This window comes from Eschrichtius robustus, chromosome 1 (genome assembly GCF_028021215.1).
Source record: "Eschrichtius robustus isolate mEscRob2 chromosome 1, mEscRob2.pri, whole genome shotgun sequence".
Classification (NCBI taxonomy): Eukaryota; Metazoa; Chordata; class Mammalia; order Artiodactyla; family Eschrichtiidae; genus Eschrichtius; species Eschrichtius robustus.
The window spans coordinates 199,627,092-199,650,594 of record NC_090824.1 but is presented as its reverse complement, the minus strand read 5'-3'; the positions used below and the strand labels follow the sequence as shown (position 1 = coordinate 199,650,594).

General features: G+C 41.9%; 1 long non-coding RNA gene across 1 annotated transcript; it reads left to right on the top strand.

Moving 5' to 3' along the window:
- Positions 1 to 936: 936 nt before the first annotated feature.
- LOC137761957 (uncharacterized) lies at positions 937 to 22,934 on the top strand. Its single transcript, XR_011073474.1, has 3 exons — positions 937 to 963; positions 21,833 to 21,927; positions 22,732 to 22,934. It is a non-coding gene; the product is annotated as an uncharacterized lncRNA (long non-coding RNA).
- The last annotated feature ends 569 nt before the right edge of the window (positions 22,935 to 23,503 follow it).

Sequence of the window (23,503 nt, the reverse complement as noted above, 5' to 3'; positions counted from 1 at the left end):
TGGCGGGGTGAGGACGCCGTGTCCCCAGGAGGCCCCAGAGGGCCCGTGGTAGCCGTAGCCCAGGGCCCGCGCCAGCTGCACACTGGCTCCCCTGGGAACCCTGACCACCGCGGGCCCCTGCCCCGCCCCGCCCCCTTCTGGCCCTGAGCTGCGAGTCTGTCGCCCTGGGACAGGCCTGGGCATCAGAGTTTGTAGAAAAGCTGCCCCCGTGGTGCTAATATTTAGCTGGGGGGGACGTGGAGAGGGAGTCCTTGAGCCCCGAAGATTCGTCTGGGCTCTTAACGTGCAGGAACCTTCTGGGCAGGCTTGTGCTTGGCTCTGTGACATGGACCTTGTGTGGCTTGTTTAATTCGTGCCTCTGGCCTGCCGACTGGCTGGCATCAGCTGCTCTGACAGATGGCTTAGGGAGATAGGGGCTGAGGGGGCAACTTCTCCTCAGAAGGGAGGTGGACGGCAGCTGTAGGAGCAGGTAGGTGGCCGCCCAAGGGTCTGGGAGAGACGCAGCTCTGGGACCTTGTCAGTTTCTCCGTGGGGCCACAGAGGCGGCTTCCACAGGGCGTAGCCGTTCTCAGACTGCGCGCCCACCTCAGACGTGCCCAGGGCCCAGGGAGGGAAAGCTGACACTTGATGCAGAAGTCAGGCACCGTTCCCCTCCTCCTGCCCCTTAGACACGGCCACCGTGTCCTGGGGGCCGCGGCTGCCCGGACAGTGAGGGAGGGAAGACAGCAGAGTGACGGTGGCTGAGAGGAAAGGAACAAGAGGAACAGTTGGTGAACTTGAACCTGGACTGTAGACGCTGGTCAGGAGCTGACGCATCATCCAGCCCAGCGCTCCCATCTGTCAAAGGCTGGCGTCATTGGTAAGTCCCTGGAAATTCACCAGCAGGTGAACGAAAGAGGAAAGAACAAGATAAGACAAACCAGAGACTTCCAGGCTCTGAGGATGGGCAGACTCCGACAGGAGGTAGGTTCAGTATAAAATCGGGTTAGACAGCAGTTCGTTCCTCAGCACTTAGAAAAGATTTTATCTGATTAATGTCTAAAACAAACAACAGCAACCCCTGCAGGAGCTCTTTCCTTACCCCATGTGGCTGGCGAGTTCCTAGTTCATGCTTCTGAGGTGTATAGAATCATCTGTTCATTGAACTGAGCACCTACTCTGTGCCAGGCACCGTTCTAGATGCTGGAACAGTGGTGAACAAAGCAGCAAGGATCCTGGCCAGCGGGGAGCATGGAGTCTACAGGGTGCGACAGTCAGCAAAGTCTTCTCTGACAGACAGTGCTAAGTGGAGCCATGGAGAAAATGATGCTGAAGGCAGCTGGGGAAGGCTGGTGTGCACGAACGAGCGGGGTTGCTACTTTAAACGGGATGGCAGAGGGGCTGACTGACAGGGGGATTCTGAGCAGAGACCTGGAGGGTGCAGGGAACAGAGCAGAGCACAGCTCGGGGACGGGGAGCAGGCAGAGGGAAGAGCAGGTGCAAGGGCTCTGAGGGAGCATCTTGAGCCTGTTGGACGCTGCAACGTGTGGCTGGAGAGACGTGACGAAGGGGAGGCCTTTGAGGCCGTGAGAGCCTGACATCATAGACCCTGTGTAGGAAAGACCCAAAGAGGGGTCTGGCTTTGCCCCTGACTCCTGGGAGGTGATCTATAAGGCCTTGGGTTGAATGTCATTTTAGACCTGGGTCATGGGTCACACCTATAGTCCAGCAATGTAATTTAGGATGGGAGCTTTGGGTCACATGGTATCAGCTTGATCTCTGGAAGGGCTGGAGATGAAACGCAGCCATGTGGGCAGTCAATCATGTCTGTGACTGAGCCCCAATAACACCTCAGGACCCCAAGTCTTGAGTGAGCATCCCTGGGTGGCAGTACTCGATGTGTGATGTCACACTCTTCAGGACTCCACGGGGAGGGGGTGAGTGGAAGCTTCGTGTGTGTAACTGTCCTGGACTCCCCCCCCCCACCCTTCTTCTCTTGGCTGATTTAATCTGTGTTACAGCTGATGGAATCACTGTAGTAATCCGTAACCGTGAGTATAACAGCTATCAGTGGGTTCTGAGTCCTTCTAAGTGATCGCTGAGCCTTGGCTGGGCCCCCTAACTTGACAGACCTGTGGGACACTTTTGTGGACTTTGGCTTTTGCTACTTGTGGATTGGTGTCCATGCAAGGCTTTTGAGAGGAGGAGTGACATGATCTGACCTACGTTGCAATGAAACCACACCAGCGGCTCTGTGCAGGATAGGCTGGGCGGGAGGGGAGGGGAGAGGCGATGAGAATGCTTTGCAGGCTGTTAAAGCGCAGCTCAGGGGAGTGACGATGGCGGTGTGGACAAGGGTGGGGACACGCATTGTGTTTGGGTGTATTTGGAAGGTGGAGCCAACAGGACTTGCTGAAAGAATGGGCATGTGAGAGAAAGAAGGGCTGAGGGTGTCTCCAGGTTTAGGTCCCAGCAACTGCAGGAGAGCGGGCAACCCCCTCACAGCAGCAGGCAGGCAGTCAGGGAACGGGACAAATGCGATAACATCAGTTAGGTGTTGTTCAAGGGCTGCAGAGATGATGTAACCCCTAGGCACTGAGTTCACCCTCAGCAAAGTGGGGGAAAAGTACATACACACATGCATCCATGCATAGGTACATACGTGTGTGTATCTAGAAAATGTTTTCTCTAGTTTAAAAGTCAGAGTATTTGTCTCCACAGGTGACAAAAGATGAACATTGACTCCTAGAAAAATGGTCAGCAGAGGGACCAGGGGTCAGCTTTCCCAGTGCCTGCCTGGCCTGGGATGTGAGTGGGACCCCTGCACACCTTCCGACATACTGAGTGAACATTTTCTCGGTGTGGCGTGTGACCCAGATGTGCGGGGATGAACTGAGAATGGCGTGTAAAAGCATGGGAAAAATAAAGTCTTATTTCGGTTGTGGATAGAGATACAAGATACGTGGAAAATGAAAGCAAAAACAACTTTCCCAATTGCTAAACGATATACAAGTAATCTACCATGAAGATAAATAGCATTCCAAATACGTATTGCATGAAAACGTCTACGTCCCCAAGGACGTCTTTTTCCCTCTTATAGTTGCCCAGTAGAGTGACACGAGGGTGGGATGATTTCTCCCTGTCTCCGTAACGAGGGTCTGTACTCCACAACTGGAATACACAGTTCCAACTCGGCGAGAGCAAACATCCGAGGGCAGAGAAAGGAACCAGACAAGGGCAGAACGAGCTCATGGCTTGTGGCTCAGGTTTGAAAACCACCTGATCCTGCGGCTTCCTCCTTCCTTTCCTCAGGAGCTCAGCATTCTTGAGACGATGGGCAGAAGCAGCTCTCTTATTCTTAAACAGTTTTCTGTGTCTCCGAGAGGGCTCTGTGCTTTGCAGCAGGACAGTTACTGAGCTATTCTTGTGATGATTTTCAGGCTACGTATGCCTACACCCACGAGGCTGACATCTTCCTGAGTGCAATATGGTTTCTGTTCAAATGAATACACCGTTGATACATGTTTGGCCAGAAGTATAATGATACATTTAACCCCACTGTCTGAACTGTCATCTTTACTTAGGTTAAGCTTGTTGATTGGAATTTTGTACTATAAGAACCTACAGCTTGGTTCCAAAATCAGCCATGTTTGTAGATAGATATAGGTAAATCCACTTGTTCATAGCGGCTCATGTGCTCCAACGTGATTAAGGGTCATCTTTTATTATGATTGTTTACCCCCCAAGTCTGATAACAATATCCTAGTTTTTCCATGACTGGAAAACCTAGAATGTCCCAGAAGGCTCCACATCTTTGGAAGACCCTTATTTTGCCTGCAAAAGAAATTCATATGTTTTGGATAATCACATGAAATGATGTGGGTGGTGAAGATTCAATTAATTACACTTAAAAAAAAATTCTATAGACATGTGCTCAGGAAAGCCAAATGCTCTGCATTAGCATAAAGAGGCTCCAGGAGAGGTGTCAATGTTTTGTTTATTACTTTAGTAAGCTATTATTTAAAAAAAGTATATTTATGCATATGAAAAACTTTTTCAGAGTTGTGGAATCTGATAAAAATTTATAACAACCAAGGGAGTGTTTAATGAAGAAAAAGGCAGCTGAATTTTAGTAAGAAAGCACTGTCCTGTTTTTGCTCATCTGCCTAACATCCTCTGTTTCCCAGCATGGGGGCAGCCATGGGGACAGTGGCTATTTTTCCTGGTGTGACTTGCTGGTGCCAGGAACCTAATGCAGACTTGCTCTTACAGTCATGCGGTTGTGTGTTTTGACCTGTCTGGGAGTTCTCTGAGGGACTGGCACAGAGGCTGGCCTTTGTTTTGTCCACCTTGGGCTACAGTGGTTTTCTGGACAGCAGCAGAATTTGCTGAAAAATTGAACTCTGGCTACATGCAACAGTATGAATGAATTCCACAATGTTTAGTCAAAAAAAAAAGTTTAAAAGACATATACTACCTATAGTCACTTGGAGTAAGGGATGGTGGATGGAGCAAACACCAGATGGACACAAAAGCCTAGAAAAGCAGAGACTGAGGAGGAAATTTCTTGGGGGAATAAGGGTTTGAAAGGATTCTCATATATACCTGGGGAAGCTGGAGCGAAGCGTATATACATAGGGCTGGGTGTGTGCTCAGAAAAGATCTGAGAGGACCCTATGCTTGCACCTATGGTGGATCAGTGGGGCCCATGAAATCAAGAGGTGAAGGCTGAGGAAGAATTATAGATGTCCTGACAGTGTTGGAGGAATGTCCTAGCTCACAGCCACACGGCAAAGACCAGGGAAGTAGGATTTTCTTTTGGGCTCCAAGTATTTAAGGAAATCTCTGTCATGTCACTGGTTGACCTCTGAGATAATGAAACAGAGATTTTCGTGACAACATATGACAAAGAACACAATCTTTACAATAATAGTTTGGAAAAGTCACTAAACAAATGGATAATTGCAGCTATCAGCAGTCAGTGACAGCAAACCTTGGGGAGAGAGAGAATCTGATTTCCAGAGTTACCACATTATACTATTCAAAATGTCCAGATTTAAAAAAAAAATTACAAAGCATACACAGAAATAGGAAAGTATGGCCCATTCATAGGAAAAAAAAAATTGACAGAAACTTTCACTGAGGAGGCTCAGATATTGGACTTACTAGATAAAGACTCTAACTAAACTCTCTTTAAAATGACCAAAAATCTAAAGGAAGCCAGGAGAACAATGTATGAAAAAATAGAGACTATCAATAAAAAGATGAAAATTATAAAGCAGAACCAAACAGAAATTCTGAAGCTGAAAAATACAATAGCTGGAATGAAAACTCACTAGAAGTGTTCAACAGGGGATTTGAATTGGCAGAATAGATTAGAAAATTTGAAGATAAAACAATTGAAATTACATAATCAGAAGAGAAGGAAAAAGAATGAAGAAAAATGAAAAGGGTAGGCAACTTCTGGGACACCATCAAGTGTACCAACATACACATTATGGTATTCCCAGAAGGAGAAAAGAGAGAGAAAGGGGCAAGATGAATATCTGAAGTGATAATGGCCAAAATCTTCACATGTTTGGTGAAAGAAATGAACCTACACATCCAAGAAGCTCAGTGAATTCCATTTAAGATAAACTCAAAGAGATCCGCACCAAGATAATTATAATCAAACTGTCAATTCCAAGGGCAGAGAGAATCTTGAAAGCAGCAGGAGAGAAGCAACTAATTACAAACAGGAGATTCTCTATAAGATTAACACCCAATTTCTCATCAGAAGCCACAGGCTAGAAGACAGTGAGATGACATATTTAAAATGTTGAAAGGAAAAGAATGTCAATAAAGAATTCTGTACCCCCAAAATATCGTTAAAGAATGAAAGAGAAATTAATACATTCCCAGATGAAAGCTGAGAGATTTTATTGCTACCAGCCCTGTCTTACAAGAAATGCTATAGGGAGTCCTTCAGATTGAAATGAAAGGACACTAGACAGAGACTTGAAGCTATATAAATAAAAAAATATCTCTGGTGGGTAAATGTATAGGTAAATAAAAGGACAGTATTATTGAAGTTTTGGCTTATGACTCCTCTTTTTATTTCCTATATTATTTAAAAGAGAAATGCATAGAACAACACTTACAAAGTGAGGTTAATGGACACACAATGTATAAATATGTAATTTGTGACAATAACAACCCAAGAGGAGCAGAGTTGTATAGGAGTAGAATTTTTGTATGTTATTGAAGCTAAATTGGTATCAGTGCAAACTAGATTGTTATAAATTTAGAATGCCAAATACAGTAGTAACTAAAAAAAAAACTAAAAAATATATAGACAAGGAAATGAAGTGGAAATCAAAAAGGTGCACTAGAAAAAATAAACCAAGCACAAAAGAAGCCAGTTTTGGAGGAACTGATGGACAACAATATATGGCACGTAGAAAACCAAAAGATGGCAGAGGTCCTTCCTTTTTAGTAATCACTTGGAGTATAAATGGATTAAACTCACCATGTAAAAGGCAGAGACTGGCAGAATGGATAAGAAAGCATGATCTAACTACATGTTGTCTACAAGAGATTAACTTTAGATCCAAAATCACAGATAGGTTGAAAATGGAAGGATGGAAAAAGATTCCATGCAAATTGTAACCAAAGAGAGCAGGGGTAGCTATACTAATATCAAACAAAATAGACTTTAAGTAAAAATCTGTTTTAAGAGACGAGAAGGCCATTAGATACTGCTAAAACTTTCAATTCATCAAGAAGATACAGTAATTATAAACATTTTAAGTACAAAACAACAGAGTTGTTATTCAAATGCAAATCAAACCCACAATGAGATACCACCTCTTATTCACTTGGACGTCCATAACTTTAAAAATGAAAAATAACAAGGATTTGTGAGGATATAGCAAAATTGGAATCCTCATACATTTCTGGTGGGAGTGTAAAATGGTCCAGGTGCTATGGAAAATAATTTGGTGATTCCTCAAAAATCTAAACAGAATTATCATAGGTTCCCAGTAATTTAATTCCTAGGTATGTACCCAAAGTAATTAAAACAGGGACTCAAACAAGTACACACATGTTCATTGCAGCATTATTCATAATAACCAAAGGTGGAAAAACCCAAATGTCCATCAATGAATGAATAAATTGTGGGATATACATACATACAGGGGAATATAATTCAGCCATAAAAACGAATGAAGTACTAATACTTGCTACAATGCGGATGAACCTCAAAAACATTATCCTAAGTGAAAGAAGCCAGACATAAAATGTTACATACTTTATGTTTCCATTTATATGAAAAATCTAGAATAGATAAATTCATAGAAACAGAAAGCAGATGGTGGTAGCCAGGGAGCAGAGGGAGAGACCAATGCAGAGCAAGTGCTGAATGGGTATGGGTTCTGGGATAACGAAAAAGTTCTGGAACCCATAGAGGTGGTGTTTGTACAATATTGTGAATGTACTTAATGCCACTGAACTGTTCATTTAAAAATAGTTAATTTTATGCCCTTTGAATTTCACCTCAAAAAACGTGAAAAAGAACATATAGTATATTAGTATACTTATCTAAAGTTGAAAAACAGGCCCAAACAGTTTTTGGAGTCAGAAGTTAGGGTAGTGGTTTCACTTGGAGAGAAGGGAGGAGGGCAGTGGTTGGGAAGAGGTTCAGGTGTGTCAGATCAAGGTCAGCTCCTGCTAGAACCTTGAACTTGTCCATGGGGCTTGGCTGTTGGAGGACCCTTGAACCTGTCGAGAGCTGGGTGGGGTGTAATGCCTGCCCACGTGACTGACCAATCACATTCTGTAATCAATTCAAAACTGTCTTTGAGGAGCCGGTGTCCTTTGGAAGGAACTTCTTTCTTTTTGCCTTGTGTCTTCTCCTCACACACTCCGCTCTCTGATCTATGTCCAGAGTGACGTGGCTCTTCCTTGCCCTTTCAGCCTCAATATAGACCCTATGATGGTCTTTGGTTAGCCTTTGAAACTGGTAATGTTCTATTTCTTGACCTGGATGGTACTCAACACAGGTGTATTTCACTGTGCGATACTTTGTTGAGCTGTGTGAACTTAGGATTTGTGTCCTTTTTTGTGTATGTTAGCCTTCAATATAGATAAAAAAAACATAAACAGTAAAACACAAACAAACTTTGGATCTTCTGCAAGCCCGGACATCCAGACTCCCAATCTATTGTTTGTTTCTTAAGAAAATATAACACAATGACCCTTTGTCTTTGGTTCATGGCACTTTCCTCCTTGCCCACCCTACTGATTTTTCTTCTACTGGGTTAACGTGGGCTGTGTTGGTTTTTAGCACTGATGACTAATAAATTAAATCATTCAACTAATTTTATTTACTACCTACTTTTGTCCTAGGTATTATGTGGGACCAGAGACTCAAAGAACTTTAAGAATCATATAATATTGTGATAATTTTAGCACTGATGCTTATTTGGGGCAAGGGGGATAAACATATGAATAAACTACTAGCTGTAAAATATTTGCCTCAGACGGGCAAGTTGTATTTCCCTTCTGCTTGTCCGTCTCGAGAGTTGTAACTTTGATTTGCACAAGAAGAGCAAGGGCATCGTCTCTAGAAGTTTTGAACGTAGCCTGTGGATCAGGCTTTCATTAGAAGAGAAATTGAGTTACCTCTAGCTTTCATCTCTAAAACAGTTGACAGGGATTGTGACTTTGCTTGAGAAGATAAGATAAGCAATTGTCATTTTTCAGCAGGTGCAGAGCAAACAGAAGTGTGGCAGGGAAGGTTCCGAGTGGTGGGGTGGCAGGACAGCAAGAGCTGCCATTGAGTGATGGACATGATAAGTATGATTTAAGAACTTAGTCCAGGACTGAGCCACTTAGAACTCTCAGTGAACTCGGCTCAGGAACCACTGAAAAGTCTGAAGAGTAGCAAGGGAGAAATCAAAAAAGAGAGAGAGAAGGAACTGGGAGAAAAAAAGCAGGAAAGGAAGAACAGGAGAAAAAGCAGATGGAGCACAGCATTTACCTCTCATACTGCAGACTTTCCTTACTTGAAGGAGCTTGGAATTGGCTGTAGTTCCTGAAAACTTGGTACATGATGAGGGTTCAGCCTGGGTGTGGTCCAAGCTACGGCAATACCGCAAGGGGATCATTTCACTGAATCTGATGATTACAAATTGATGTTTTGGTTTTTTAATGATTGGAGTTGGTTGAAGAATTGGGACTTTCCATTTGGGTGGGATCATTTGAATTATGGATGGATATAATGGTAGATTTATTTTGAGCTTTCTGCTGTAGGGAGACGCAAACATAGCTACTCAACGTCCACCAGCCAAAGCCCTCCGGGAGCACACCTGTAGTTGAACAAATTGGGTTTGCTGACTTCTAGTAATGGGGGAGAACTCACACAATGGGAAACCGTGGAATATCGGTAAGAGGATGTTAGAAAAGACATTGTAGGATTTAGACTGTGTTAGGTGATTTGGGAAAGGGTTCAAGGAGGTGATGTTTTGGTCTGAACTGGATGCTGTCAGGAAGTGGAATTAATTCTATAATTGGGCATCTTAATAAATGTTACCTAGAAGGCATGAGAAACGAAGCCATGCTAGAGCTGTGACTGGTAAAGAATAGCGTCCCATTGGCCAGGATAGGGGGAGATGTGGAACTTTGAAGCTTGGATGATATTCATGCTTTGTCTGTGCTCAGACATGATATGGAGTGGTCTTACTCCGTCTTCATCCTTCATGGCCACAGGTAGCCTTGTCTGAGGTTGAAGTTTTGTGAAATTGCTTATGTTAATTTCAACACCAAGATTTAATTGTGAATTCTGGGGCAGCTTCTAGCAACACCAAGTCCTGGCTGATGGTACCAGGCCAGCTCCTAGATGTCAGGGACTGCTTTTCCCTCCCTCAACCAGCAGAATATAGCTATACATACAGCCTAACTTTCAGTCAGGTGATATGTGAGTTAGGGCTATGTTTTGTCACATGAAACAAACAAACATCCCCAAATAACAGTGGCTTAAACAATAAAGATGTTTAGCTCTCTTTCATATATAAAATAGCTCTGGAAGTAGGTCTTGCATAGCTGGAAATGTAGCTCCATGATTACCAGGGACCCGAGCTTTGGCTATCTCAGTGTTCTGTCTTTCGTAGTTTTTTCCCTTGGACTTATGGTCCAAGATGGCTGCTCAAGTTCCAGCCATCACATTAACATTCCATTCAGCAGAAAGAGGAAGGGAAGAAGCAGGTCCACTTGCTCCCTTTTAGGAAACTTCCTGGAAGTACCCTTCAACACAGCTATTTCACATTTTACATGCTAGCATTTGATTACAAAGCAAAGATGCTTGTGAAATGCAATCATTTAGTTAGGTGGCAATGGATTCATTAGAATAATTGGGGTTCTCTCATTAAAAGAAAAGTCATAATTGGCTATTGGGGGGCTACAAGCATCTGGAGTTGGGATAACACAGCTACCACATTGAGGTCTATGAAAGGCAACTCTATGAGGGCTTTTGTGGTATGCAAATATCCCCATCTTTGGTGAAGCAGCAAGCAGTTAATTATCTTAAAGGATGCCTCCTTTTTGGTCTTTCTTTTGTAACAATATCAAGAGCTCAAGTTTCCAAAGTGAGCTCCCTTTTCAGTAGTTCGAAGCTTTGTAGCTTGATTGAAAAAAATGTTGTGATCCAGCCGGCCACCGTTGCTAGGCTGCCTAACAATTTACCTCTAGCAGCAGGGAAGAAATAGTTGTGTTGTTGGAAATATCGAACTTAAAAATGGATAAAAAAATCATTCTTGCAAATTTATTTTTAAGAATAACTTAATTCCTTTGTTTGGAAGAGCTATAAAATTACTGTGTGTTCTTCTGTTTTTTGTTTTTTTTTAAAGGAGGTAATAATTAAGGTGAATACAATTGTAAACAAAAAGTTCATGTTGGCACTCACTATAACTCCATGTAGACATCTGGGCTGGAAATGTGAGAAAATTGTAAAGAATTTGGAAAGGTTCAAAGGCTGATGTTATTAAAGTTTTAATAATCTTCTTTTCTGCAGGGCTAACCCCCTGCTATTCTTTCAGTGTAGGAGAAAAACAAAATATGGACAAAACTGTAGTTAATTAGAGCTGAGTCTGCCTTGGAAAACCTATAGAAATTGCTTGGAATTTTTATAGAGGCTAAGAGTTGGGAAGCATGGGTTTGAAATGATGCAACTTCATTTTCGTTTAAGGAATGTGGAGGATTTTTGTTAGGTTTCAATGAAATAGAATATTAAAAAATTTTTATCAGTTAGTGAATATAATTGACTGGAAAACACTATTTTACAAGAATTATCTATGAAAATAATCTCACTTAGCATTTTAACTTTTCCCCATTGATCAGTCAGAGCAAAATAAAATATTTATTGCCCATAGCAGTATACTGAGAAACAAATGACATGTCTTTAGTTGATTACCAAATTGTCTTAATTAAAGAGACAGCATCCCCTCATGTTTGAAATATGGTAAAATTGTAAAAGTCTTCTGAATACAACGCATTTTATTTTTGCTGTAGACTTGTAATGTCAGTGTTACTATTCTTCTGTTTGAAATTAATTTTCTTTTAAAGGCCTCTTAAAGGTATATAGTAATATATAATGCAGCATGTATTTTACTATATGTTGTATAAGGCTATACTTAGCGTAGGAAACTTTTATCACAGGTGTGTGCATATATAGGTACAAAAGTATGCGCATACGAAGTCACACGGGTATATTTGAAATAGGCAGACACACAAGGAATACTTTAAATTGTGTTGCATCAAGGATGGTGAAAGAATTTTACTCATTAGGATCCAGCCATGAGCATTGAAATATGATTTGCGAGAGATGAAGCTTGGAGTTGTTTTAATAGGCTAAGTGGTTCCAAATGCAAGTTCGGATCGCAGACTCCCAGGCCCTTTGTGAGACTAATTGACTTTGCTGTAGAGTTTTGGCAAAGCTCTTATTATTTTTACTGCATTTTCCTTTTTAATAATGTAAAATTGAACTAACTTCTAAAATTCAAGTTCCTCTTTATGAGTTTGTTACTCCTTCCTTCTCCAAATTAATGACTGACCAGGCAGGACAGCCAAGAACGCTTGCTGCTCTGGGCATTTGTTAATTGGTTCTTCGTTGGGCCATATAGGAGGGGAGATTACTGCTACTATAAACCAAAGAGTGTAAAGGAAAGTAGTGATATAAATATGGAACTGGGATAGCCAGGGAAAGCTAGCGACGCAAAAGTTCTGTTGTTCTGCTGGATGGTTCCCCTAGGATAACTACAAAATATTGAAAATAAAATGCTGCAGCCCAGATCCTAAGGAGGAAATTCGTTTTGGTAAGTCTTGGAAAAGAAGATTCATGGTTTTGACTAGTTTGTAAAGCTCTAGTGATAAATTTCTTTTGTTTTTTGAAGGAAAGTTGGGCTCATAGAAAAAATAAGAAAGAGTAAAATCTATTTCACCTTGAAAATTGCTGCATAAATAGTTTGACCCTCAGTACTGGGAGAGTGATTAGGAAGGAATGAAAACTGCAAGACTGGAATTTTGACCATTTAAGAATGCGAGGTGGACGGTCATTCCATTTCTCTAGGTCTGACATTCCTTGGAAATTTCCCTTGGAATGTCTTGCGGGAAAACATCAGACTTTAAGGCAGAAACACCTAGTTTATTCTCTCATTGTCCACTTTTGTCCCCGTGCATGGTTCTCTCCTAACTCTCCTTATAAACGCTCATCAGAGGGAGGAAAATCCAAAAGGGAGGGGGTATGTGTATACATATGGCTGGTTCACTTCACTGTGCAGCAGGAGCTAGCACAACATTGTAAAACACTATACTCCAATAAAAAAATAAATTAAAAAAAAATGCCCATCGGACACTGTCTTAACTCATGTTTTAAGCTGAGGATTGAATCCAGGGGTTTGGCTCGTGTTGCAAAGGTTTCCAGCAGCATCAGGTAATTCTGGGCTCCGTTCAGAATGGTATCAGAGACCTGAAAGTCTGCACGACTCATTACCAATTACCCATTCCCTGGGCCATCCGGTTCCCTGGCAGAAAGGCTTCCGATGAATTTGCGTTGCAAATTGAAAACACGTTGTCAACAGCAGCAAGTCCAAAAGATGTTTACCTTAATTTTTCCAAGGCAGGCTTTTTACAATGGGGATGTTTTTTGTTTACAGAGCAGCTTTCCAGATTCCCTCCTGTTTCTGGGATCGGTAGTGTTGTTACAAAGGGGTTGTCATAGTCTCTTGATGGAGAGAAAAGTGAAGTGGCTACGTGAAGACTCGCTCCCAGGTGGTGCCCGTGCCTTTTCGGGGGCACCTGCCACAAAACTTTGCATCGGGTGTGAGGTGGCAGACGTCAAGGCTGGCACAGAGCCGTCTGATTTCCCTAAGGGTACAGGGACCTAGGAGATCAGCCCGATGAAGGGCTTCTTTTGCAGATAAGTAAACTTGTTATGTCACTTCCCCAGGGACACTTGTATAGCTAGCGTCATGGTTGAGTCTAGAAGTCAGGGTTTCCTGAGTACCCCATGCTTTCGCATAGTTTATGGCCCCGGACTAGAAAGTTGTTAATGATTGATGTGTATAAAATAAAGTTCAGACAGAAATTAACTTGCACATTTCCATTAAAAATGAGGACATTGGGACACAGGCCTCAAAGGAAAGCTATTTGACCTTTGAACATTTTTGGATCCTTTTTCCAGGTGATACCCATCCACTTTCAAAAAACACTACTGGAAGAAGCCCATCAGTTCAGCCAGAGTGAAGGTGTCTGTTCATCCTGGGTTAAAGTAATGTCCTGACACCCCGGGTCCATGGGAGGTCCATCTGGGGCCGAACAGAGTCTGAACTCTAGAACTGTGGTCACAGAGCCTCTGAGCCAAACCCTGGGGATGTCAGGGAACCTCTAGTCTTCCTAGGAGGCTTGTTTTAAATTCAGTCTTCCCTAATTAGCGTTCAGTGTATTTACTTAGATTACATGTCATTAACTCACAAGTCCTCCTTAAAGATCAGACAAGAATTTTGAGCAAGTACGAAAAAGAAACTTAACCCATCGTGGACTTCAGGTAGAAAAGAGGGAACCTGGCTTTGGCCAGAGCAGGAGGAAAGAGCCACATTCAAGTTTGGCTGATTTCACAGAGGGCTTTCCAGAGGCCGTAAACCAGAGGAGTTTGCTAAGCAGGCCTCTCAGCTAGTACAGATGTGATGAAACCCAACGCTTGGAGAGTATCCCATGAAGGCTCGGAGGAGTAAGCACCACACAGAATGTTCCCAAGACACAAGAAATGAGAAGGTTCAGAAACGCAGACCCGCCTAGAGACAAACTCCCAGAGACAATGGAACCAGAGTGTGGAGACGGGACGTCAGGGAACAATTCAGGGGCATGAAGTGTCGGGACTGGGGCTGGGGTTTCCTTAGTTCCGTCAGGGTGGAATGTTCTGGTCACCCTGACTGGCTGAAGTTCAGCCTCCCCAAAGAGGTCCATCTGATCATGACCTCACAGAAACAGAATTCTAGAAACCCCGAGGTTAACTCCAACCAATGCCTTGGGGACCATCACGTAGAAGACATTCTATCTGTTGCCTATTTTGAGCATTTCATTTTTTGGATTAAAAAAAACTCAAGATTTTTGCTAAAAAAAAAAGAGATCAAAATGGGGCAGCAAAATGTTGACCTGAAAGGCTTATTTACTTAGGACTAACTTAGAACCACAATTCTACTCTTCTTGTAGAAAAGTGACCCAAAACATTTTTACTGGAGGTGACAAAATTGCATGAGTAAGAAATGTGCTGGCCCCTCATGTTTACTCCCTCCTGAGTTTGCACGTCATAAAATTCGACCTGGGCCACTTGATGAAGCGTGGCTCTTGGGAAAGAGGAATTCACTAGTTCCGTCCTCGGGAGGATATTTGTTAACTAGAACAAACTCTAAAGGAAAATGTATCACTGTAGAGACCTGAGTCTAGGTTTGATGTCTATTTCACCCAGTCAGCTATAACATATCAGTATTAGGTGGTTCAGGACTAACTATGACTGAGAAACTTGGGAGATTTTTCCTTTTGGGAACGATGGATTTGAAAGCCAGCTTTTAGGCATTGGTTGGAGTTAACCTCGGGGTTTCTGGAATTCTGTTTCTTAGCTTTCATCAGCAAGCTGTGCCTTGGAGTCAGGGCCATGGACCTGGGGTATGCTGTCACTGCGGTGCTGGTTGGACCAAGGTCAAATGACGGTAGAAGCAGTCATTTGTCAGACCCTGGCACGAAGTCATTTAGGTTGATGACCTTCTCAGAAGAGCCAAACAGGAAGTAGAGGGTGGGAAGGGGAGTCACGTCAAGGCTACCTTGAGCAAAGGGAGTCAGATCAGTGTTCAATAAACACGAGGGCGTCCCAAGGCGGCTTCTGCTTTGTCCTGGCCTTGCTGCCCTTGAGGGTGTACTTTGGCGTAAATCCAGCAGCTAACTGACATTCAATAATTCTCTGAAGCTACCTAATGGTGGCCCTGTCAAGACCCACACTCAGCAGTTAATTCCCTACAACCTTAATCACTAGTGTTAATTATTACAGAGTTTATGGAAATGAGCTATCAGACAACCTTTGGAGTCTGCAGCTGCCTTATTTCTATTTTTGAGAATAGTGACATTGGTAGTTCCCGCCTAAGATGGCCTACGGAAGGTTCATATTAGTGCCTGGTGTAGAGCTTTCTGCAAGGCAGAGCTGGGAGGCTGGTGCTCTGAACTCTTTCTTCCTTTTAACTGGGCTCAGAGAGAGCGGCTCACAGGACTTTATTGAGCATTTATATTAGCCTCTTCTAAAGAGCATTCGAAGTGGTAGTAACGTGACATAAAAGGGGCCACGTTGAGGACTGTTCCAGTTTCCTGAGGACATAGGAATCTATCTAAGGAGGGCATTGAAAACAAACAAGACTCCAGGCTCCTTCCTCATGTTTCTGCCCGTGTCTGTCATAGATCTGCTGGCACGCTTTCTTTTGGGGACAAAGGACAGCACTGTTCAATCCTCCTGTCCATGCCAAACTCCAAAGGGGATAATTACATTCTGCCTCCTGAAATTCCCTTTGCAGTTTCATGGGGGCACCGCTCTGCACCGCCTGTGTGTTGCTCCACGCTCTCGGGAGCCGTGTTTTGTCCCCAGGTTGCTATCATCATGGCCAGTGTTAGCACTGCACAGTTTGATTTCGGTCGCAGCGTATAGATCAGACTGGGGTCTCAGGCTGGGCTTTCTTACAGTAAAAAACATTGAGCGGCAAACACTAGCTCACTGAAGCATCGTGTGTCTGAGTGTCTCCTGGGCACAGCTGGCATAATTGCGCCTGAAAAGTACAGTCAGTTGTCTAATCTTGTTTTTAAGAAAGGGAACTCTTTTAGAGCAGTTTTTGGACCGGTTAAAATAGTACACGGTAATGATTTTGTGTTCAGGTGAAAAAACATAGTTCAGGTATAATGTTTTGACCTCAGTAAAATCATTAAAGCTAATTGAAATTCTATATGTAAGACCCCAAATAATTCAGTTTGGTTTCCTGAAGGTAATTATTCTTTCCTAAATAGCACTGATAGTAACGTTATTGTAAACGGGATAAAAAAAAAATTCTTAGGGAAAGATAATATATGTTTGTTTAAATTCTTAGAACCGATCTTTGTAATATAAGGAAAATTAACCAAGCTTGTTAGAATGAAATCCAGGTGAAAACGTAATACTACTTCCCTGAAGTTTTGGAGAAATAGATACTAAGATGATAATTCCAATTCCCCAAGGGAACTAGGAAAACCTGGACAAGATGTTGGTTTTAATAATGGTATTTCAAGCTGTTCCTACCCTTAATTGTAGCGCAGAATGAAACTGTAGCCATAGAGCGGTGCACTTAAAACCCACTGAGGGGTTTCAGCATGAAAGAGGGGATCATTAATCACAGCAGTGACTGAAGTGGTTTAATAATTATGTCATTTCAAGGGAAAAAGGGATCTGCCTAAAGTAAAAGGGGAAACGAAGGACTGGTAAATAGAACTTCTTTCTATTCTAGGTAGTCAGCTAGTGGGACTACTAGTGGGAAAGGTCTATTAACTAATTGATCTGCTAGACTCGATAGAGAACTCTAGCTGGAGATCAAAGGAAATTCTCTGCCACAAAGGCAGGCAGCAGCCTTGGACCAGATGTTTCCCTTCCAGCTCTGTCATGCTTGATAACTGTGGAGTGTAGCTGAAGCTGGCCATAGGCTTTGTCCACCCAACCATCGAGATGAAAAGCAAGGGGTATGTGTGTGCCCGCACATGCTTAAAAGAGAGACAAGATCTGCTTCAACGTAAAAAGGTTCAGAATTTAAGATGGGTTTGAGAGCTAAGAAATTACTTTTCTATTTCTTTGCAAAGTAAAGGGGACCAAAGAATGTTGTCAACTGCCAACTTTTAAAAAATGTTCCTATACCTTAATCGTTCTACAGTTGCCATTTATAATAACTTACATGAATGCATTAGAATATACATCTGTTACGATAAAATCAAGGATATTTTGAATAATGGATGAAATTACCAAGATTCAACTGTTACTATTAGCTTATGTGTTTTCTTTTCTATTCAGAACAAAAGTGAGAGTTCAAACTCCAAAGGTGATTTTTCTTTTAGTCGTTACCCTAGAATTGTTTGCTTATATCTGTTTGCCACCTTTATCTTTTTCAATTCTAACTCTGTATCCTGGTTCTGGTTTTTTCACATCTGGATAAGGTATTATTTAACATGATGCAAAATATTTGGTTTAGAAGTTTGAAATATATGTAGATTTATCACTATTTCTTTTCTATGCACTTTTAAAGATTCCTACAGTATTAGACATTTTGAAAAATGAGACGTCTAGAATTACCTTGATGTGGTTTGGTCTGTTCTGTGGCTTTTCTTAAAATATACCTTGCTTCTTTAGTTGATCATAAATATCACCAAAAAGTCATTAGTTCATCTGATTGATAGATGTTCAGAGCGAAACTTCATTGATCTAAGTCAATTGAAGTCACAATAAAGGGTAAATTTCCGTAAAATGTTTGAATGTTTGCACTTCCAGGGTGCCTAAAATTCTCAAATGAGAACTCACTTTTTTAAAGCCCAAGACTTTTTTTTCTACTAAATTTTAGTTTCTAAAATTTCCCATTATCTTTGTGTGTGTATGTATTTAAAAGAAGTATTTCTTAGATAATATATTTTTGTATGTGTATTTATCATATAATTTCCTGAAAATATAATTGGACAGGGTGGAAGGAGGGAAAGGTAAAGATGGCCCCCCAAAACCAACTCTGTACGCTTTAAACTTTGCTGAGTGTCTGGTTCAAGACCTTATGCCTCAAACCTCACCCTTTCTCAAGGTCCCATTGAAAGACTGAAATGATTAATTGCGCATTGTCTGTTTGTCCATCCATAAATCTATCGAATGAAGCCACAACAATCTGGACATCAATAAAGGAACCACAGAGTGTGAATAAATGCTAGTAAATAGAAAGCAGATGGACTTATATGAAAAGCAAACAAAAGAGAAAAACAGAGAGGGGGATTCCAGAGATAAGGGTGGCTAAAGAAGCTCCAGGCTTGGAGTTATCAGACACAAAGGACAAGAATGGGTGGGGGACAGGGGAGGACGTTCATTAGAGTGTTTATTTAACCTTCTGAATTCAGATCTTCGGAACACCTTTCTTCAACTAGAACTTCCTTTCCCCACTCATCCTTCTCTACTCCACTCATCAATTTCTCAACAAACATGGGCAAATTTTGTCACTTGGATAAAACCAAATAACTTCTAAAGACTGAAGGGTAGGGCAGTGTGGGTGCTGGCCCTAAAGAAAAAAGCTGGAGGTAACTCTGGGCTTCTGTAGCAAATGCTGGGATAAGGACGCTTTGCCCAGACACACCTGCCTGAGTTCTTCATGCCCTGAGCAAGCCTGGGGGCTCTCTGATTGCCTGCTCTGTACAATCGGGAATCCTGCTGGTCAACACTTCCATTCACCCAGTGTCTGCATGGAACTCCCTCATTTAACAGAGCCCTGAGAAACAATGTTTTTGTGCTGGCCCGTTTCGTCCTTCAGCCATAGATATAACACTAGATATTTGACAATACTGAGTTCTTGAAAAGAAGGATTAATATGAACACATAGAATAACCAACCAATCCTGAAGGAAACAGATGAAAGTCAGAGAGCTAAAAAGACCTTTAAAAATTCTCTTCAGCATTCTCAGAGCAATTCAGGATGATACTATATCCTTAAAATAAGAATAACTTGCTATGACACAAGAGGGATCAGAAAATAAGAAGAGCTTCTGATAGTTAAAATAAGGTTGTTAAAATAAGAAATCAACAACTGATTGAAAAACATGTTGGACATGACTAAAGAAATAACTTGGAAGAAAATAAAGGAAATCTTCTAGTATGTAGAGCAAAAAGACAAAAAAGACAAATGAGAGAGAAGTTATCAAGTATGAGGATAAGACCAGAGGTTTGACATCCAACTCATAGGAAAGACATAGCTAACAGAGAAAATGAAGGAGATAAATAAAGAAAAAAAAAAAAGTAGAGGAAGATTGCCTTATGTAAGGAAGACATGAATCTTTAATTGGAAAAGTCCCACTAAATACTAAAAAAAGGTAAATTACAATAAAAATAAGACAAAACCTGGTGATACTTGAGGTATATACAAAGATAAAGAAAAAATTCAAGAGTTTCCAGAGAGAAAAAAGCAAGATTATTCTAGATGCCTAATAATCAGACTGACATCAACATAGGACAATAATGCGGAGCCCACAGAGTTCTCATCAGCAAGAAATAATGAAGCAGCGCCTCAACGTTCTGAGATAAAACAATTTTAAATAAAGGTAGACACACTTTCTCTCTAAGGGGCAAGATAGTAACGCGGTCTTGTGGGTCAGGTGGTCTCTTTTGCAACGATTCAACTCTGCCAATGTAGCATGAAAGCAGCCCTAACACTACATAGATGAACGAGCATGGCTGTGTTGGATTTGACCTACGGGCCATAGTTTGCCAACCCCTGATTTTGAATGTAGAATTCTGTACCTAGCTAAACTGTCAACCAGAGATGAGGGCAATATAAGGACATTCTCAGGAGAGCAAAAACTCAGAAAGTTTCATAGCCAGGCATCTTATATGAAAAAAAATACTCAAGAAGTTTTGTTTGAGCAAAACAAAAAAAGACTAAGTGAGGGTGAGATGAGGTAGAAGAAACGGCGGCAGCTGAATATGACCTGGGAGTCTGGAACATTCTCCTTAAAGTGGCCATGGTTTATGACCTAGGATTGGTTACTTTCCCTTCTCTGTGGGCTTAGTCATATTACTTAATTCTTCTTGGAATAATATGTAAATACAGTCAGGCCTCCTTTTCTTGTTCTTTGCTTTATTATGCTCCATAGTTATCACGATTATTTTTACAGACTGAAGGTTGGTGGAAACCCTGCCTCAAACAAGTCGATGGTGCCATTTAGGGCTAGGGACTTTATTACATGAAATTAGCTTAAAGCTTAAAGGCTGTTAAACAAAAAAATTTTAACCTGTCATCTGTAGTAAAGTCGATTTGTCAAAAGCATTCTTATAATTTTTCACTGGGCAAGTTAATTAAAAAGAAAATTGACAAAATTTTATAAAATATTTTTCTGGACCACTCTAACCTTTGTTAATGAAAACTTTTACAATGTCAGTGGGAATATAAATTGGGGCAGCCACTATGGAGAATAGTATGGGGTTCCTTAAAAAACTAAAAATAGAGTTGCCATATGATCCTGGCAATCCCACTCCTGGGCATGTATCTGGAGAAAACTATAATTCAAAAAGATACATGCACCAATGTTCATAGCAGCACTGTTTACAATAGCCAAGACATGGAAGCAGCCTAAATGTCCACTGACAGATGAATGGATAAAGAAGATGTGGTACATATACACAGTGGAATATTACTCAGCCATAAAAAAGAATGAAATAATGCCATTTGCAGCAAAATGGATGGACCTAGAGATTATCATGCTAAGTGAAGTAAGTCAGAAAGGGAAAGACAAATATCATATGACACCACTTATATGTGGAATCTAAAAAAAAGATACAAATGAACTTATTTACTAAACAGAAACAGACACAGATATAGAAAACAAACTTATGGTTACTCCTAATAAATTAGGAGTTTGGGATTAACATATACACACTAATATATATAAAAAAGACAGTCAACAAGGACCTACTGTATAGCACAGGGAACTATATTTAATATTTTGTAATAACCTATAAGGGAAAAGAATCTGAAAAAAAAATGGATATACGTATATGTATAACTGAATCACTTTGCTGTACACCTGAAACTAACATCACATTGTAAATCAACTATAGTCCAATAAAAACAAAACTTTCACTCGGAGACTACGACCTATCTTTAATAAGGTAACGTTTTTCTCAACTACTATCAGAACACTTCTTATACAAGAATTACAGCCCCGTCACTGGGCATCTGGTTTTGTAAATAAACTTGTATTGGAACCCAGTCACATCCATTTGTTTATGTATCCTCTATGGCTGCTTTTGTATATGGCATGCCATTCCAAACTATTTACTATCTGTCCCTATAGGAAAAAGTTTCTTGACTCCCATGGTGCATCAGAATGACCTGAGACTTTGTTAAAGCCCAGATTGCTGGGCCCCAACTCCAGCGCTTCTGATGAGGTGAGTCTAGGGCAGGAGTGAGAATTTGCATCCCTAAAGGTCCTACAGGCTGCACATGCTGCTGGGCAAGGGACCACAGTGAGTAACCACGGTGTAGACAGGTCTTGGATTTGCATTTTTGCTTTATCCATTGCAGGTCTGTACGAGCTCAGACAAGGTGCTCAATTTTCATATCTCCGGGTTGGTTCATCTGTGACATGAGGGTGATTCCAGTTCCTATCTTGGATCATGGTGAGGATTCAGTGAATTAATGTGTGTAAAGTGCTTAGCTTGGTGCCCAGCCCACAATGATGAGTCAATGAAATGTTTACCATCGTGATGATAAAGGCACACTTTGCCGAGGGGCTGATCAGGTATGAGAGATGAGGTTAGAAAGTCAGCTCTTCGGGAAATGGAATCGTTTCCCTAAGTCTCTAGATCTCACGCTTTGCATAAAAATTTCCCTAAATGTTGGACCAGCAGAAAAAAAATAAGCGAGTGGCTTTAAATCAAGTTCCTTGGAATGAAGTACAGATTGAAAAGGATCACCGGCACTCTCGTATTTATTGCTTTCCCATTTGGAGTAATTTCAAGTTTAAAAAGAAATGTATAATTTTCCACATGTGAGGGTATGTGGTAATCATATGAAACGCGTATGAAAGAGGTGGCAAATGAACATTTTTGTCCTCAAGGAATTTATAACCTAATTTTAGGTAAGGTAGACCCTCATGGAATAGTTACATGAAACACCAGGCGCAGTCTAGCGAGACTCTGAGGAAGATGAGAGATGCAGGTAATGTGTACATCGGGGTGTGGACACCAGGCTGGAAGAGTCAGGGGCTGCTTGGAGATCAGGTGGGATTGTGTGAGGGAATCTCCCCCATGCAGTAGGAGAAATGCCTTTGAAAAGGTATGCAGGTGAGGAAATGAACACAGAATGGTTGAAGTTTAGCTACGAGTTGAGGAAATCGGTCACTGTTGAAAACTATGTAGGCAAGTAACTCTTAGAAGAGCAAATTCCATTTTTCAAACATGCATACTGTGCTTTTTTTTCAGGTGGCACTACTAAAATAGTCTCAAGTTCAACAACTGTGGCTGACAGGGGCTCTGGCTCAAAAAAAAAAAAAATGCTGCTCTCTTTGAAAATTCAGTCTGCTCTCTGCAGGATGGAAAATCTTTCTGACCTTGGAGTCATCTGAGGGGATGAGCTGGAACAGGACAGGGACCGTCCTCATCTTTTCCTCTCCAGGCAGAGAGGCTGAGACAGACCACGTCTGTGGCCAGAGAGCAAGATATGCAGGGAAACTTGGCTTTGGGCCTTGGGTCCTGGAGAGGGCAATTATTCATCGCCCGGGCTGCAGTTACAGAGGACATTCTCTGAGGGTCAACAGGCGGATGAACGAGAGAGAAGGGCATCTGAAAGGACCACCTGCCTCCTCGTGCCCGGGTCGGCTTGCAAACATCAGTGCACGATGAAGAAAACTGCTCTTGTGGGCTGGGGAAGCATCCTTGTCTGGAAGCTGGGGTCTGGGGCGGAGTCCAAGCTTGTTCGGTTTAGTTCACCACGGAAGCAGTGTGGGTGTCTTTGTGGGGCAGAGCAAGACCCGCCGCTCCCATCTCTGCCTGGAACGGAACCATCTGACGCTGCTGCGTCAGGTGATAAACTGAGGGGACTAATGACTGTGACCTCATGAAAAGAGAAGGGAGCCTCCCTCCTTCTGATTGGAGGGACGGTGGCCATGGCTTAGTCACTGCAAAAACAGGCATGGCTGGGTCTGTCACTCATTTATCTCCTTCTGGTTTTTAATTGCCAGAAGAGGAGATTTAT